The sequence below is a fragment of the Crinia signifera genome, chromosome 19 (assembly GCF_055691185.1).
Source record: "Crinia signifera chromosome 19, ASM5569118v1, whole genome shotgun sequence".
In the NCBI taxonomy this organism is placed as follows: domain Eukaryota; kingdom Metazoa; phylum Chordata; class Amphibia; order Anura; family Myobatrachidae; genus Crinia; species Crinia signifera.
This window is the reverse complement of record NC_139226.1, coordinates 71,655,917-71,672,612: the sequence shown is the minus strand read 5'-3', so window position 1 is coordinate 71,672,612 and position 16,696 is coordinate 71,655,917. Positions and strand designations below refer to the sequence as shown.

Genomic DNA, 16,696 nt, shown 5'->3' with positions numbered 1-16,696 from the left:
AAATATACCTTTATGGGAGTACACAGCATCTGTCATATGTAAGCATACATGTGAGCATTCACATATATATGCACGTGTGAGGTGACCCACCTAATTTACCCTGGGATCGTTTGGAAGCTGTCCGGGGACACCTTTTTCCTTAAATCCTGTTTTCACCTAAAGGGGAAATAGACTGTTTTCTGGAGTTTCAATATCGTCTTTTTTCCTGTTGTTTTTTTCACATGTTCATGGAATACCTGAGACGGATTTGAACCCTGTGAATTACCTACCCCAAAAAAAAAATAAAAATACAGGACTATACCTATAAGCGCACGTGAGATTTCTCTTGTTGTTGTAGATTTACGTTTAAGTCCCGTATCAGGTATTCCCTGTTTTAAAAAACTGAAGTTTTATTGTAATGGTAAAAAATATATATATTTTTTAATTATCATTTTTCTCATATATATTAAAATTATTTTTTAGAGTTAAGTTATTTTTGTATATTTAGCAAATGTTTATGGATTGTGTATATTTGGCATAGCCTTGATGTTGCAAGGTATGGAAATTTTGCTTGTAATAAATGACATGTGTCTATCAATTTAAATTGATTTATATCAGCTGTGTCAGTTTAACAACTTGTTATATAAGACTGGTAGGTACAGGACTAGATACACCCCCTGACGAAGTCCTTGTACGAAACGCGTTGGGCGTGGCCTATACGGTGGACGTGGTGATGTTAAATTGGTGGAGTGAGCCGTGGAGCGACGATGAGAGAAGATTGGTGCCGTTTGCAGCACAGCGTGAGAGGCTGTTTGAGACGGAGAATCCACTGCAATCATCTCGGTCTCCACGTGTTCCTGTATCCACCCGGGCTTGGCAAGTTGTTTACTGTTAACCCCTATGTATGTGAGCATATAATTAGTAAAGGCATTGTACTTTTATTTGGCTCATGGTGCGCATCTCCTTCTTTTGTATATTGAATTCGTTTGGATGGTAGTAGAGTCCAGGAGTTATGCTGCAGACATCGGGGGACATTTGGAATTATTTCTGTGACAGGTGGTGTTTTTGCGCAGTGGTAATTTGTCTGTATCCACATTAACTTTATTACCTTTGCTGCATGACTCACTGTTTGTGATTTGAATGATAATCATTCTATTTTTAAAGTGATTTAAGTTTTATGACTGTATTGACCACTCGTTTTGATACCTAGCAGTTTTTTTTTTTTTTTTTCCTTGTGATTATGGAACGCAGAGTGAGGTGGTTTGAGGACTGCCATAAAAGGTTTAGCTTAGCCTTAGATAATAAGAACCATAATGTGGATAAAATTATAAAGGAAAATGATTTAGACTAAATGTACATATGACACAAGAAGAAAAGTATGTCCTTATGTGGTGCACCTGATAGGACTTACACAAATAAAAATTAACTTTTATTTCATAATCTAAGAAAGCGAAATATAAAAACACCCAAACAAAACATGTACGCTATGTGTTTAAAAACGGCGGGTCACTGGCTCCACACAAAGTTATGTCTGCTTTAATACATTAAGGTACAGGAGTGGGTAACCGACACTTATTGTAGTATTTATATTGAGTTAAATATTGTAGTGTCTCATTGGCTGAATTCCCTGTGTGAAAGTGCACAGAGGTGATAGTCGTGTGGTGGTTTAAGGGTACATAAAGTTGACCCAATTCTGGGGTGCAAATCACAGATAATTCCTTTCACTCTGCAATGATATCTCAGTAATTAGCCTAATGCTTCCTGAGCTGCTGTTTTTTATAGCGAATGGAAAAAATCCCTGGTAAAGTTGACACAGGTGTCGACCAATGTCATGGATTAACCTCAAGGGAATCTATTGGTGATGGTCACAAGACGGCCAATAGCGGCATTCGGGAGGCGGAGCCGCACGATGTACACAAACACCGTGCGGCTCCCTGTTCGGCTGGTTCGCGTGTCGGTTTGTTTTTTTGCCAAGACCCTTACCTGGACTACGTCGCCCCGGGACAGGTGAGTATGGTTTCCTTCCACAGCTTCCACATGGATTTCGTCGGATCCGGACGCCATCGCCGACAGCGACGTCGACTTGAAGAAGGACGTCGACATGGAGCCAGAAGACCGCCGACACAGGACCAGAAGACGACACAGGACCAGGGCTACCTACGGGAAGAAGATAGGTAAGTATTAGTATGTGTGGGCTTTGTATGTATTAAAGTTTTATTTAAAATGTGTGTCAGTGTGTTTTGTGTACTATTTTTTTAACTGTGGAACTACAAGTGCCAGCGGGCCCTTTAATGCCCATGCTGGGACTTGTGGTTCTCCAAAGCCCAGCTTGCTGGGGAGGCTTGCTGGCACTTGTAGTGCCACAGTAAAAAACAATAGTTTAATCTATTTTTTACACCATAATCAGCCCGATGCCCACCGCCCAGGGGCATCGGGGACAGTACCAGGCTTCAGCCTGGTCAGGTAAGTCCTGGAGGGGGGGACCCCTTCATTGGGGGGGTCCCCACTCCCCCAGGGCCCCTGGCCAGGCTGACCGGTCAGGGGGTTAATGTTTTGGCCGCGGGACCTTATATCATAAGTGTCCCCCGGCTGTGACATTACCCTGCTGGCTGGTTGTGCCTGGGGCTGGTTCTTAAAATACGAGGGACCCCTAGTCATTTTGTCCCCCGTATTTTGGGAACCAGCCCCGGACCTGGAGCCTGGGGCTGGTTGTTAAAAATCGGGGAACCCCTATTTGTCGGGTTCCCTGATTTTTAATTACCGGCCCCGGCTCTTTCAGCCTGGTGCTGGTTACAGCTGTGGGCGGGACCCCACGCCGATTTTTTTTAAAATTTATTTATTTTTCTATTTTTTTTTACACCTTGCAGCTTGCACGGATCTGACTGATCCGTGCAGACTGCCTGTACGAATTCGTATTAGCAGCCGTATATATGGCCAGCTAATACGAATGGTTACACCATCGGAGGGTTGCAAAGCAGTCGTATCTGACTGCTTTGTAATTTCCCCTCCGGAACACGACTTTGCATACGACTCAAACAGTCGTATGCAGCCGTAGGGGAAATACCAATACGAAAAACTAGGTTTTTCATATTGGTAAATTTCCCCCTAATTGTCAGTCTGTTGTGTGTTTCTGTCATATCTCTTTGTAAATATATCGGACAGTGACGGATATACTGTGCATATGAGCATCACGTAATTCTTCGGGAGAGGGGAAAATCAACTACTGGAATTTGATACTTTCCTGATCTAATATTGTATTAATATCGTAATTGTTAGCTTCACCTAACAATGACTCTTATCCTGGCACTCTGCTAATTGTAATAACACTGTAGCAGTCCAACCTATGGTGATTTCTTTCTAGTCATATAACCACATATTATATGTGGACTATAGATTGATACTCTGATCTAGTGTGGCAAATCACCAGTAGGGCTACTCCAAAGTCCCTATGTTAATACCTAACGCTGCTGACACAATAGTCGACACAAGATAGTCGACTTTTTATAAGCATTCACCGCAAAGAGACCCTTTGATTGAAATTTGATTTTTTATTAAATAATGGTCACACTGATACTGTTTCTAAACTCATAGCAATTCCGGCTACAGTAATTAAAAGAGACAGAGTGTTTAAAATATTTTGTGCTGGGAACTCATTACTGCCAGTCGGCACCCATATTGATATCCCCAGATTGGACTATTGGTGACATACATATACATCTCAGTTCACCTACAGTGACCATCACCAATAGATTCCCTTGAGGTTAATCCATGACATTGGTCGACACCTGTGTCAACTTTACCAGGGATTTTTTCCATTCACTATAAAAAACAGTAGCTCAGGAAAGCATTAGGCTAATTACTGAGATATCATTGCAGAGTGAAAGGAATTATCTGTGATTTGCACCCCAGAATTGGGTCAACTTTATGTACCCTTAAACCACCACACGACTATCACCTCTGTGCACTTTCACACAGGGAATTCAGCCAATGAGACACTACAATATTTAACTCAATATAAAGGGTGACATTCTATGGGATGTGATAAATGCGCATGTTATTTTAGCGCACCACATCGCCGCTATTCGCCCTTTTTGAAATCGCATTTTTCAGTCATAATTCGCATATTTAATGTGATGCGCTTTGGAGGCTGAAAAGTGCGAAGTGGTGCGATTTGCGGCGAAGTGGTGCGATTTTAAGTAACAAAAAAGTGCGATTTCTTCCGCCGGTCATGTGCGAGTTTTGGACCAACCGGAGTGCGATTTACAAAACTGTCTCCACATGACTAAGAACCCCCCAACCTATTGGCCCACCTCTGTCCCCTCCATTATGCATCACACCCCCTATATAAAGGGGCATTGGCGCCATTTCACTCTTTGATAGGAAGTAAGGAGCATGGAGAGGAGCAGTGGCAGTGTGAGTAGAGGAAGAGGCGTTGGTGGCAGAGTGAGGAGTGGCAGAGGGAGCAGTGGCAGAGGGAGCAGTGGCAGAGGGAGCAGTGGCAGCAGCCAGACAAGTGGGAGAGCCAGCAGTGTGGCAGGCAGCATGGCCACAGCAAGGCCAGCCCCAGACCAGGCCCTGGGCGTCCAGCCCCAGCAGGAGGAGGTGGAGGATCTGCTGGCATCCCCATCCTATAGCCAAGACCTTGACCATACCCCACAGCAGCTGCAGGAGGGCCACATGTCAAAGGTGGAGGAAGATGGAGGTGAGGAGGAGGAAGACACTGGCATGGAGGAGATGGGGTACATGGCTGGAGTTGAAAATGAGGAGGAGGAGGAGGTGGAAGCTGGCCGCACAAAAAGTGTCCGGAAGGTCAGATTTTCATATGAGGAAAATGCTGCACTTGTCCGGGCTATCATGCCAGTGTTTGACCGTTTACTTGGCAAATCTCACCACAAGACCACTGCACAGCGCAAAAGGGCTATGTGGAAGGACATCACCCAGGCGGTGAACGCTGTCAGTCAGCACAAGCGCCTGGTCAGAAATGTCAAGAAGAGATTCAACGACATCAAAAGGCAGTTGAAAAGTAAAATGGCCATGGAGTTGGAGGAGGCCACCAAGACTGGAGGAGGAAGCCCCACCACTGTGTGCTACACTTCGTATGAGGTGAAGTTGAAGCGCATCATACCCCCTGAGGTCCTGCCTGGCATGCACGTGGCGGATACCGATAGGCCGCAAACGCCATCCAGAGCTGGTAAGTGTGACCCCATGCAATCTTAAACATACATGCCAATGTTTTATAACTATAATGTTCACTTGTATTGTTATGCTAAGTAAAGTGCTGCTGTGGAACTACATAGCCCAGCAAGGTCATGCACAAGAAATTGCCTGCTCCTACTTTAAAATTGCTCATAATGCTGGGCCTTGTAGTTCCACAACTGCTCATATTGATCAACACTGTAACATTCTTTCTAGCAGCCTAACATGTATGTGGCCAAAAACACAGAGGTCTACTGGTGGTTTAGCTGCCATGACTACATACCACAGATTATCCAATAGTTGTCATGTGTCCACTAATTTAATAATAATTTGACCAAATAATAGTGCGAAAAAAAAAAAATTGTGGTGAATAAATGGATTCAGTATTGAATCCCGGCGGTCGGGATCCCGGCGTTCAGAATCCCGACGCCGGAATCCTGACAGCCGAAATGCCGACAAGGGGGGGACGTGGATCGTCCCCCCTTGCGGGCTTGCTGCGCTCGCCACGCCTCGGCACACTAATTTATTCTCCCTCCAGGGGTGTCGGCATTTCGGCGGTCGGGATTCCGGCGTCGGGATTCTGAACGCCGGGATCCCGACCGCCGGGATCGTAACTGCATCCCGAATAAATAATGCAGTCCTTATCCAAAGGAAGTATTGTCCATTATAGTCATTTGAATGCATGGTTTTTGTAAATGCTTATCCATTGTAAGGTCCATAATGGCTGCCCATCTTTCCTTGTACAGATTGTCCATCCTGAAGTGCTGCGGCATCCAAGAACAGAAGGCCCGTTGCTGCAGAATCTGTGGAAGCAGGTAAATGAACAAAAAACACGCCATTACATATACAGTACACACACCCATGTCACATCAACAATATCTCACACTACATTCATCTCCTGCCAGGGGCGGATTGGCCATTAAAGTCACCGGGAAGTTTCCCGGGAGGCCGGCCGACCCTGAGGCCGAATGCTGCAGATGACACTGATTAAAGGGGGCCGGCCGCTGCGGAGTTATGAGAAGCAGTGTCCGTGCCCGGAAGCAGTTCCCCGGCTGGGAAGACAGGGGGGATGTCGCAGGAGGATCAAAGGAGCCCAGTGGACTCGGAAGCGGAGGAGCAAAGAAGAGCCCTCCCCCCGCTGCTGCGTCTTCCGAGTGACCAGCAGAGACAGAGGTGCCTTTTAATGTACCTGCGGCTCAGCAGGACGAGAGCCCTAAATAGCTCTATGTATGTGCTAGGGGAGCGTCAGGCACCCGGACGCAGCAGCGGCTAGCCAGCGTTACATTAGTAATGACAGCATCGGCAAGGTCAGAGGGAGGGGCGGAGCCAACGCTTATGTAGCCAGGGCATTGCACCAAGGTGCGCGGCAGTGAAGGGCCCACAGCTGACAGAATTATCAGCACTTACTAATTACAGTATGCTGATGCGGCTCCCCTTCACTGCCGGTCTCAGTGCCAGGGGCCAGAAAGATGAATGGGGAAGAGGGTCTTAATGAAGAAGAGGAAGGAGACCTCTTCTGCTCTCTCCCCTCCTTCTGTTACACACTTTACGAGTACTGCTGCAGCGGGCAACTGATGACCCGGCACTGCAGGCAAAAAACAACAGAGAGGAGCCTCCTTGTCCCTGCGAGTCAAGCTTTGCAAAGAGCCGCATTGGGGGGGGGGGACGGGACCGGATCCGCACTGCTGATCACGTCATTGACAGCTGTCACAGCTACCAGCACTGAGTGAGGAGCTTTGCTGACTGGGCTGGGATGGCTGGCTTGTGCAATCACATGTGTGCTGCAGCCTGCGGCTCTGTTACTGGCTGGCGTGCATTGTGCAGTGAAAAAAGGAGATGGGGTTCCTACCTACTGGAATGTACCACTCACAGCCTGAATTTGACAGCCCAAGCAGAACATCAAAAGTAAGGCTGAATTAAATGTGTGTCTCTCTCTCTCTCTCTCTCTCTCTCTCTCTCTCTCTCTCTCTATCTATCTATCTATCTATCTATCTCACTGTTCGAGGTGGGGTGGCATATATCTATCTATCTACACATATAGCACATATCTGAAAGGGGGGATACATTCAACATCCCAAATCCAGGCAGGGTTCCTGGCAGCCTATCCATAACTGAACTGCACCTTGTAAATGCCTAACTCCCTCCCCACAGTCTACCCCTAATCCCCCCCCCCCCCCCTCAGTGCCTAAACCTAACCTCATCTTCCCCGGCCTGATCCTAACACACCTAAGCATACTTACGTTCAGGATGAGCATCCTGATCTGTTTGAAGTTCCAGTGCAGGGTGTTTTTATGGCAGCTGGCAGTGGCAGAACTCCAGGAGGCATTGAAGTCATTTGCCGCAGGGCACCTGGCCTAAAGGGGCACTGAATCCATTGTCCTCTCCCGTTATCGCCGGATCCCACCGGGTGCGCCGTACCACTGTTCCCCCGAGTCGACCCTTATTATGCAAACTCTTTAGTTCCTTATCAGAGGAGACTATGGGCCAAGGCTTTTTCACTTTCCTCGTGTGTTCCTCACTATTGGCCGCATGTTGTGTTACCCATGGGACTTTGTCCATGGGCTGGTGCTCTTTGTTGTTTTTAGATTTAAGGCCCATACACACTTGACGATTTTCAGCTGAAAATCGGTCAAAACAGCCGTTTTGAGCGATTTTCGACTGAAAATAGCCCAGTGTGTATGCCCCAGAGATTGCCGACTAGCGATGATGCGCACTCCCGCATCATCGCTAGTTAAGTGGTTCATCTGCTGGTTTTACCAGCAGATGTGGCGATGATGGATGGTTTTTCATACATCATCGCCATGTGTGTACGCCGGCCGGGCTGAAAGATTAACCACTTTCAGCCCGGCTGACCGCCCCGCTGAATCCCCGCCCGCCCCTCCGCCCCTCGCCTGTCATACTTACCGTGCAGGCAGGATTGGTCCGCGCTGCCCGCTCACACTGCTGCTGTGGCTGGATGCGACAGAGCCTCGTTCCCCCGTCGTCCGCCGCACTTGTCCTCCTGCGGGGTCCCAGCCTTGAGCTCTGCCGCCCGGCCACACTGACCAACATGCTCCCTCTGCCTTCCTCTGTTCTGCTCCTCACGGAGCACCACTGTCCACCAATGATTTCCCTGTTAAGCCAGTAATATATGCATTGCTGGCATGTGCCAGCAATGTATATATTACTGGCACCACTGGGCACCAATGAGATCCTTAAACCAGTAATATATGCATTGCTGGCATGTGACAGCAATGTATATATTACTGGCACCACTGGGCACCAATGAGAGCCTTAAACCAGTAATATATGCATTGCTGGCATGTGCCAGCAATGTATATATTACTGGAACCACTGGGCACCAATGAGATCCTTAAACAAGTAATATATGCATTGCTGACATGTGCCAGCAATGTATATATTACTGGCACCACTGGGCACCAATGCGTATCATAAGGCAGTAATATATACATTGCTGGCATGTGCCAGCAATGTATATATTACTGGCACCACTGGGCACCAATGAGATCCTTAAACCAGTAATATATGCATTGCTGACATGTGACAGCAATGTATATATTACTGGCACCACTGGGCACCAATGAGATCCTTAAACCAGTAATATATGCATTGCTGGAATGTGCCAGCAATGTATATATTACTGGCACCACTGGGCACCAATGAGATCCTTAAACCAGTAATATATGCATTGCTGGCATGTGCCAGCAATGTATATATTACTGGAACCACTGGGCACCAATAAGATCCTTAAACAAGTAATATATGCATTGCTGACATGTGCCAGCAATGTATATATTACTGGCACCACTGGGCACCAATGAGATCCTTAAACCAGTAATATATGCATTGCTGACATGTGACAGCAATGTATATATTACTGGCACCACTGGGCACCAATGAGATCCTTAAACCAGTAATATATGCATTGCTGGAATGTGCCAGCAATGTATATATTACTGGCACCACTGGGCACCAATGAGATCCTTAAACCAGTAATATATGCATTGCTGGCATGTGCCAGCAATGTATATATTACTGGAACCACTGGGCACCAATGAGATCCTTAAACAAGTAATATATGCATTGCTGACATGTGCCAGCAATGTATATATTACTGGCACCACTGGGCACCAATGCGTATCATAAGGCAGTAATATATACATTGCTGGCATGTGCCAGCAATGTATATATTACTGGCACCACTGGGCACCAATGAGATCCTTAAACCAGTAATATATACATTGCTGGCATGTGCCAGCAATGTATATATTACTGGCACCACTGGGCACCAATGAGATCCTTAAACCAGTAATATATACGTTGCTGGCATGTGCCAGCAATTTATATATTACTGGCACCACTGGGCACCAATGCGTATCATAAGCCAGTAATATATAGATTGCTGGCATGTGCCAGCAATGTATATATCACTGGCACCACTACCCACCAATGATTATTTACTCAATTTATTAGCCAGTAATATATACCCGGCTGTCTCAGAGCAGGTCCATCCATCTGTGGCACGGCTATTTCAAATGACGCGCCGGTTCGCGATTCCTGAGCCAATCGGACTAGCGGCCAGGCAACCAATCAGGCGATGCCACGCCGCGAGCTTCGATTAGCTTGTGAGTCACGAGCTGGCACATCATTTCAAATAGCCGCGCCTCGGACAGATAGACTTGTTCTGAGACATCTGGGTTTCCCACTGCTATTCCCTGACTGTCTCCTTTACCACGGAGTGCAGTGCACAGAGTAACTTCCCCTGGCAAAGAGCATGAAACCCTTTGCAAAGAGCATGTAACCCCTGGCAAAGATCAAGAAAGCCCTAGCTAGCAGCATAGGGTGGGGTTTACATTAGTTCTGAATCAGGCCCCAAGAACAGAGATGCACTAAATATAATGGCCTCTGCTCCCGCCTTTCGAATTCAAACCCAGCCCATTATGTAAATCGCCTTTTAATGAAAGATTTTCAGCCAAGTCTTTCGACTCCTGAAAATCTTTTGCTCTTTGGGAAAATAGCTCAGTGTGTACGCACTACTTTGGTGAAAGATATATCTATCAAAGATTTTGCCAAAGTCTTTTGAAATGAAAATCTTCTAGTGTGTATGGGCCTTTAGATGTCAAAGCTGTTTCCCTGGGTAAGCTCAAAACTTTCTGTTTAACTATTGCTAAATCTTTACTTTTATACCCTCTCTCCTCAAATCTACTCTGCATGGTGTCTAAATCCCCTTTTGCCTGTTCCTCATCACTGGTAATTCTTTTGACCCGCAACATCTGTGAGAATGGGAGGCCATACCTCAAAGCTCTCGGGTGGCAACTCACATATCTCAACAGAGTGTTGCGGTCTGTTGCTTTCACGTGTATAGAAGTATTAATTTTGTTGTTACCAATACTAATTTTGACGTTGAGGAAGTTTATCTCTCTCCTGCTCATATTAAATGTTAGCTTGGCTTTAAAGGTGCTTCCAATATGGGCCTGTAGTATCTTACTAAGTTCCTCCTCGCTTAATAATGTATTTTTATTAAACTTTAGCTGCACTTATGTTTCTATGGAGACCGCTTCTTGCAGCGTCCAAAGCGAGGCCTGGCTCCAGGAAGTCATGCACAGAGCGGGGCAGCGGCTGATGACGTGACAGATGAGGCCCGGCAGTGAGAGTGGGCACTCAGAGTGACGTTGTCGCGGGGCGACGCGAATGTGGATGGCGGGAGCCGGGACCAGCGACAGAGGCTGCAGGTGAGCGCAATCCTTGTAAGTTTGTTGCGGGCGGGTTCCTTTAGTGTTTAAAATGCCTTCACTTTGTATGCACCCTTGATCCCTGAAGACGGGCTGTGTCCCGAAACATGTTGGATTAAGTTTTCCAAATAAAACTTTGCACGTTTTTTCCACTGAAAAAAATCCTGTGAGTGCCGCCTGTATTCTGACACTATATATACCATCATTTATCTTGCCTCCGGGCACCTGGGAGGAACTTACGCCACTAGCAGCTGGGATGCTTGCGTCCTGACCGCACGCCATCTGTAAACCCCCCTTTAGAAATCCTGCGTTTGCCCCTAACTACTGGCGGCAACTGTTGTGGGCGTTACATATAGGCAGCACTACTGTTGGCAGCTGGTGTGGGCGTTACGCATCACTACTACTGTCGCCAACTGGTGTGGGCCTTAGTTATAAGCAACGCTACTACTGTTAGCTAAAAGCAGCTCTATTACTATTGGCAACTGGTGTGAGCATTAGGAAAAAGCAGCACTACTACTGTCGGCAACTGGTGTGGGTGTTACGTATAAGCAGCGCTACTACTGTCGGTAACTGGTGTGGGTGTTACGTATAATCAGGGCTACTACTGTCGGCAACTGGTGTTATGTATAGGCAGTGATACTACTGTTGGCAACTGGTGTTATGTATAGGCAGCACTACTACTGTCGGCAACTGGTGTTATGTATAGGCAGCACTACTACTGTCAGCAACTGGTGTTATGTATAGGCAGCACTACTACTGTCGGCAACTGGTGTGGGTGTTACGTATAATCAGCGCTAAGACTTTCGGCCACTGTTGTGGGCGTTACGTATAGTCAGCGCTACTACTGAGGGCAAGTGTGGGCATTATCTATAAGCAATGTTACTACTGTGGACATTTTGTGTAATGGGCACTTCTGTGAAGCGTAATGTGAATAAGGGGCACTAGGTACTGTGCAGGGCAATAAGTAGGTGTGTGCCAGTGGTGCCTTGCACTGTGGTCCAGCAGCTGCAGTTATTGATTGGCTGTCGGACCGAGAGCTCTTATTGGCTCAAAAGCTGGTGCCATATTTGAAAATTTGAAAATCAATTCAGTGCCTCTGCAAGCTCTGCTGGATTCAGGGCTAGACAGGACTGGATTACTCAGTAAGCAGTACTGAAGGAATACTGCAATGGGCACTTCTCTGTGCATTTGTAAGGGGCACTACTGATGGCATTATATGTATAAGCAGGAGTGCTTGGGGCATTATGCATAGCATAATATCATATGCGCCTACAATGTGCATTCTCCCAGTTCTCGCTGTGGTAGTGGGGCAGTCACAAATACACTTTCTGGCACAGGGCACCAAAATGTCTAATTATGGCACTGGTGCTATATAATGTGAATAAGATGGTATACTGTGTGGCGTAATTTGAAATGAGTGTACTATTGTGTGGTCACGTCCCTGTCTTGTGAGACCACACATCTTTTTTTTGTGTGCGCGGTCCCTTTGTAAAGTATGAGAGGGTGCAAATGTAAAGTTTGCAGAATCGTAGCGCCGTGCTGCCCCCTCTCAATGCAGCATTTTACCGCGATTCGATGGTCTGTGGGGTGATAGCAAAGCCGACATAATGCAATTGTAATTTAATTTGGCTCCTCCTCCCCACAGGGCCAAGAATCGCGGTAAAACGCAATGGAGGGGACTAATTATGTCTAGTCACAACACAGAGCAACCACAAATACTGCTGTTGCTGTGCTGATTTTCAGGCTCAATATTTACAGTAAGTGCAAGTGCGTGTATGAGGCAGCATTTGTACTTACAGATGGCACCGTTTTCATTCAGCCCAATAATGCGCCAAGATGGGGATGCACTAGCATCTCACATGCTTGTGTGTCCCATTGCCGCAAATGTGGTGCGCAAGTGTCACGCATGCACGTCCCATTCTCTGCTCATAGTGCATCGACACGGGCAGACATGCCGCATTTTTGGGTTGAATGAAAACGGCTCCAACTATACTTAAAATAAATAAATAAGTATATACTGTATATATAGTGGGTTTTTTTCCCCACCTTTAGGGGCAAAGCAATTTGATATAGATAAAGCAGGGCCACTCAGGGGCTTGTGCAAAACTTTGTTTTAATATGTCACATATACTCCAGTTTTTGAGGTGTATGACCCCTTTATCAAGGTGTTGTTTTCCCTGAGTGAATCGGGGCAGTAGTGTTGTGTCAGTGGAGTGCTGGACTACTTTCTAACCTATATCTACAAATATACAGTATACATGTACCGTTACCATTAGTAAAGTTGTGCCAAGCAAAGGTGATCTAGTCAGCTCACTTAGAAAAGGGTCTAAAATCGCCCCATGTGTACGCCCCTTAAGACTTTAGGAAAAGAGCTCATTAAAATGCCCCCCCCGCCCCCCCCCCTCCCTGAGAGGTGCTCTCCCTCCTCCCATTGTTCAGAATTATACATGGGCTGAAAACTTCATATATATATATATATATATATATATATATATATATTTATATATATATTTATATATATATATATATATATGTATGTTTAAGTATATGTATTCAAAGTAATCAGCCCTGTTTCCTGCAGTGTCTGCGGCCGAATTGTTTGGGCGGCACAACACACGTGACTAGGTAGAAACCTGTGCATCTTTCAGCTTCAAGTTCGCAGGTATCAAAATGGGCGGGCCAGCATAACAGTAGGCAGGGTTACTACATTAGTAGTAACCCTGCCTACTGTTATGCTGGCCCGCCCATTTTGATTTGGTGCCGCCCACATGAGGCCACTTCCAGAAATTTTCCAGGGCCACTTTTGGTCCCCAATCCGCCCCTGTCTCCTGCTGCTACATTGCAACGGAAATGAATGTCATCTGAGCTAGGCATGTGACATATTATTAATGTCAATGTTACATGCTGTATCGGCTTACATGTGTAAGTACATAACACCCCTAGGTATGTGCGTCCAGCATCTCAAGCCCTTTCTAAAACAGTATAGACGACAGTCTGGCCTATATATGCATCAGTACTTACCTCTTCATCTGTATCCACAGGTGCTATACAACTAGGGACCAACCAAACCGATTCTTCAATAATGCTGTTAGACGAAATGGTCATCATTCTTGAACCGGTCGAGACCTTTGCGGCAGAGGAAGAAATACAGACCTCATCACAGAGTGATCTTCCCCCAAGTGGGGTGTCTCCCAACCCACCCCCTCCCACCAACACACCCCATACAGCCGCTTCGGCTTCCCAAGTAGCTAACTCCTTGGTCAATTTCAAGGACAAACAGATAGAATTCATGGCCTCCCAAAGCCTGCAAATAGGTAACATCCAGGGGTACATGCGTGACACGTTTCTTCAATTACGCAAAATTGCACGTAGTGTACGGGTAGGTGTAGGCACTCATGTGCGCATTGCTAACAGCATTGACACCCGTTTTGCAGATTTAACTTCTGCTGTAAGGGAACAGAATAGCCATATTGGCAGCCTGGCGCAAAGTATAGCTGCACTAAGCCAATCATGCACAGCGCAGACCAATGCCTTAATAGGTACGCAGGCCCAACTACAGCAGCTGGAAGCCAATGTGGGAGGTGGCGCAGCATCAACCCTCAGCAGTGTATCCAGCACCCCAATAAGTGGCTCCCCCACTTCCCCACCCCGTCCGAGTGTTAGGACCCGTGGTGGGCTTGGTGCAGGTTCTAGAAGTGGTGTAGGGTTGCCTGATGCTGGGAGAAGGTAGCTCATATATATGTTTGTTAATTTTGTAACATCCAATACATCTTGTAACATGCACCCACAGTTGTTATGTTTCACCTGCAAAAATGCAGATTGCGTCTGACAAAGTAGCCAGAAGTAAAAATGTCTAACCGCATACCATTGTGTTTGTGTATTTTTATAAAAACCAATTATTGTGGGAATTATAACATATTGTAATGGTATATGACAATGGGATTGCACTAAAGTAGTGTGGGGTAACTCCTTGGCCGGCAAAGGTTGTGGATCTACATATTCCAGCAGGCTCTGACACTCATGGTTTGGACTGTAATGGTTAGTGTGTCAGGGCATGCTGGCACGTGTAGTTCCACAACACCAGTGAGCCATGTTTGACTGCAAACTTCATTCATACATGTATCAAATGTACTTACAAGCTAAATACCAGCAAGGGATAGGTCAGCACCACCATCTGCATCCGTTGGGCTCTGTGTATTAGGCTAAATGTGGGTGGAAGCAGATGGTATTGGTCACAAATTTGTTAATGAGTACACTTACAGCACAGGTACATTTTGGAGTACAGGGCACATGTGCTTACCAGAAAAGTAACAGCTGATGATGTGTGTGCGCACCAGATTCCCCCTCTGCGTACCCCTCACTACCCGAGGTGTGGTAGGTTGGGCTTCCCGCACGACTCTTCAAAACGCCAAATGTGCGCTCCTCCACATAGGCAGGTTGGGACAGGGCTATGTTGTGCAGCATGCAGCAAGCCTGGATGATCATCACTACTTTGGCAGGGTGGTAAAGCAGTGTACCCGACGACCTGTCCAAACACCGGAAGCGACTCTTCAAAATGCCAAATGTGCGCTCCACCACATTGCGGGTTGCAATGTGGGCTTCATTATACCGGTGCTGTGCAGGGCCCTCTGGGGAGCGCAAAGGTGTCATGAGCCAGGAAACACAACCATATCCTGAGTCACCTAAAACACAGATAGGAAGTGATTGCCTTATATGGTAAGGTATGTGTTTCTTTCAAACAGGACACACTGGTAGAAGAGCAATATGCTTGTGAAACAGGAAACACACACATTAGAGCAGGTACAAATAAGGACAGACAGGGTAATATGTAAAAAGGTACTTACCTAGTAGCCAGCCCTCTGGCATTTGGTGGTCGGTAAATCTGTTCCAGAGGGCTGAGTGTCTCAGAATATAGGCGTCATGGCAGTTTCCCAGAAAGCCTGCGACAACACTCAGGATTTTCAAGTGAGCATTGGATACAACCTGCACGTTCAGGGAGTGCCGCCCACGCCTATTGACGTAGACGTGGCCCCGCACGTGCGGTGCCCTAATCCCAATGTGTGTGCAGTCTATAGCTCCCAGCACGTGAGGGAATGCTGACAGTCTATAGAAAGCCAACTTGTTGTCCTGCCACTCTTGCTCAGAACTGGGGAATCTGATGTATGTCCGCCACAACTTCTTTAAAGCAAGTAACACTTGAGTAAAATGCTTAGAGAAAGTGGGCTGTGAGACCCCCAAGGCCCATGAGGTCACAGACTGAGTGGAGCCTGTGGCCAAATAGTAGAGGGCACACATTAATTTGTGCAGGCCAGACACTGCATAGTTGGCTCCCCCAAAAGGGTCCAAATCATCTCTCACCTGCTCATATAAGTCCAACAGGTTAATGCGGTTCCGCCTAAACATCCCCACAACCTGTTGATCCGAGAGGGAGTCCAGGTACAGCCGAGCACGATACATACGTGGGGTACGCAGTAGTCGGGGGGGGCTACCTGGATCTGCCGCGCAGCTTCCTCCCTCCTGCGCAGCTCCTCCAAATGGGCCACATCACAGATAAGCAACTCCAAACCACTCTGCAAAATCTCCATGTCTCAAACCCTCACAGGTGTCCTTAATGATGTTGGGGTTTATGTAGGGGTGTTTGTGAGTGAAAATGAGGGCACCTGTGGTGAAATTAACCATGTGTGCACTTGACCAAAAGGAGTTCTGGGCCAAATCGCCAAACAGAACCTGGTCTGAAATAAGTGCGATTATTAGACACCTAAAAAGTGCGATTTGCGAAAACGCATTGC

General features: G+C 46.7%; 1 protein-coding gene and 1 long non-coding RNA gene across 4 annotated transcripts in view; both read right to left on the bottom strand.

Annotated features, from left to right (window-relative positions):
• LOC146042655 (uncharacterized) overlaps positions 1 to 2,520 on the bottom strand; it is a 47,887-nt gene extending 45,367 nt beyond the window's left edge. For both annotated transcript variants that reach the window (XR_014463963.1, XM_083162773.1), the window contains exon 1: positions 1,963 to 2,520. The gene's annotated coding sequence lies outside the window, so the exon portion shown is untranslated. The remainder of the gene's footprint in view (positions 1 to 1,962) is intronic.
• Positions 2,521 to 5,775: 3,255 nt separating this feature from the next.
• Positions 5,776 to 15,834, bottom strand: LOC146041873 (uncharacterized). 2 transcript variants are annotated; one of them, XR_014463642.1, is made up of 4 exons: positions 15,208 to 15,834; positions 15,044 to 15,109; positions 13,929 to 14,033; positions 5,776 to 5,978 (listed from the first exon to the last, which is right to left on the bottom strand). It is a non-coding gene; the product is annotated as an uncharacterized LOC146041873 (long non-coding RNA). The 2 variants fall into 2 exon arrangements; XR_014463641.1 differs by having other exon boundaries at positions 15,044 to 15,834.
• Positions 15,835 to 16,696: the final 862 nt, after the last annotated feature.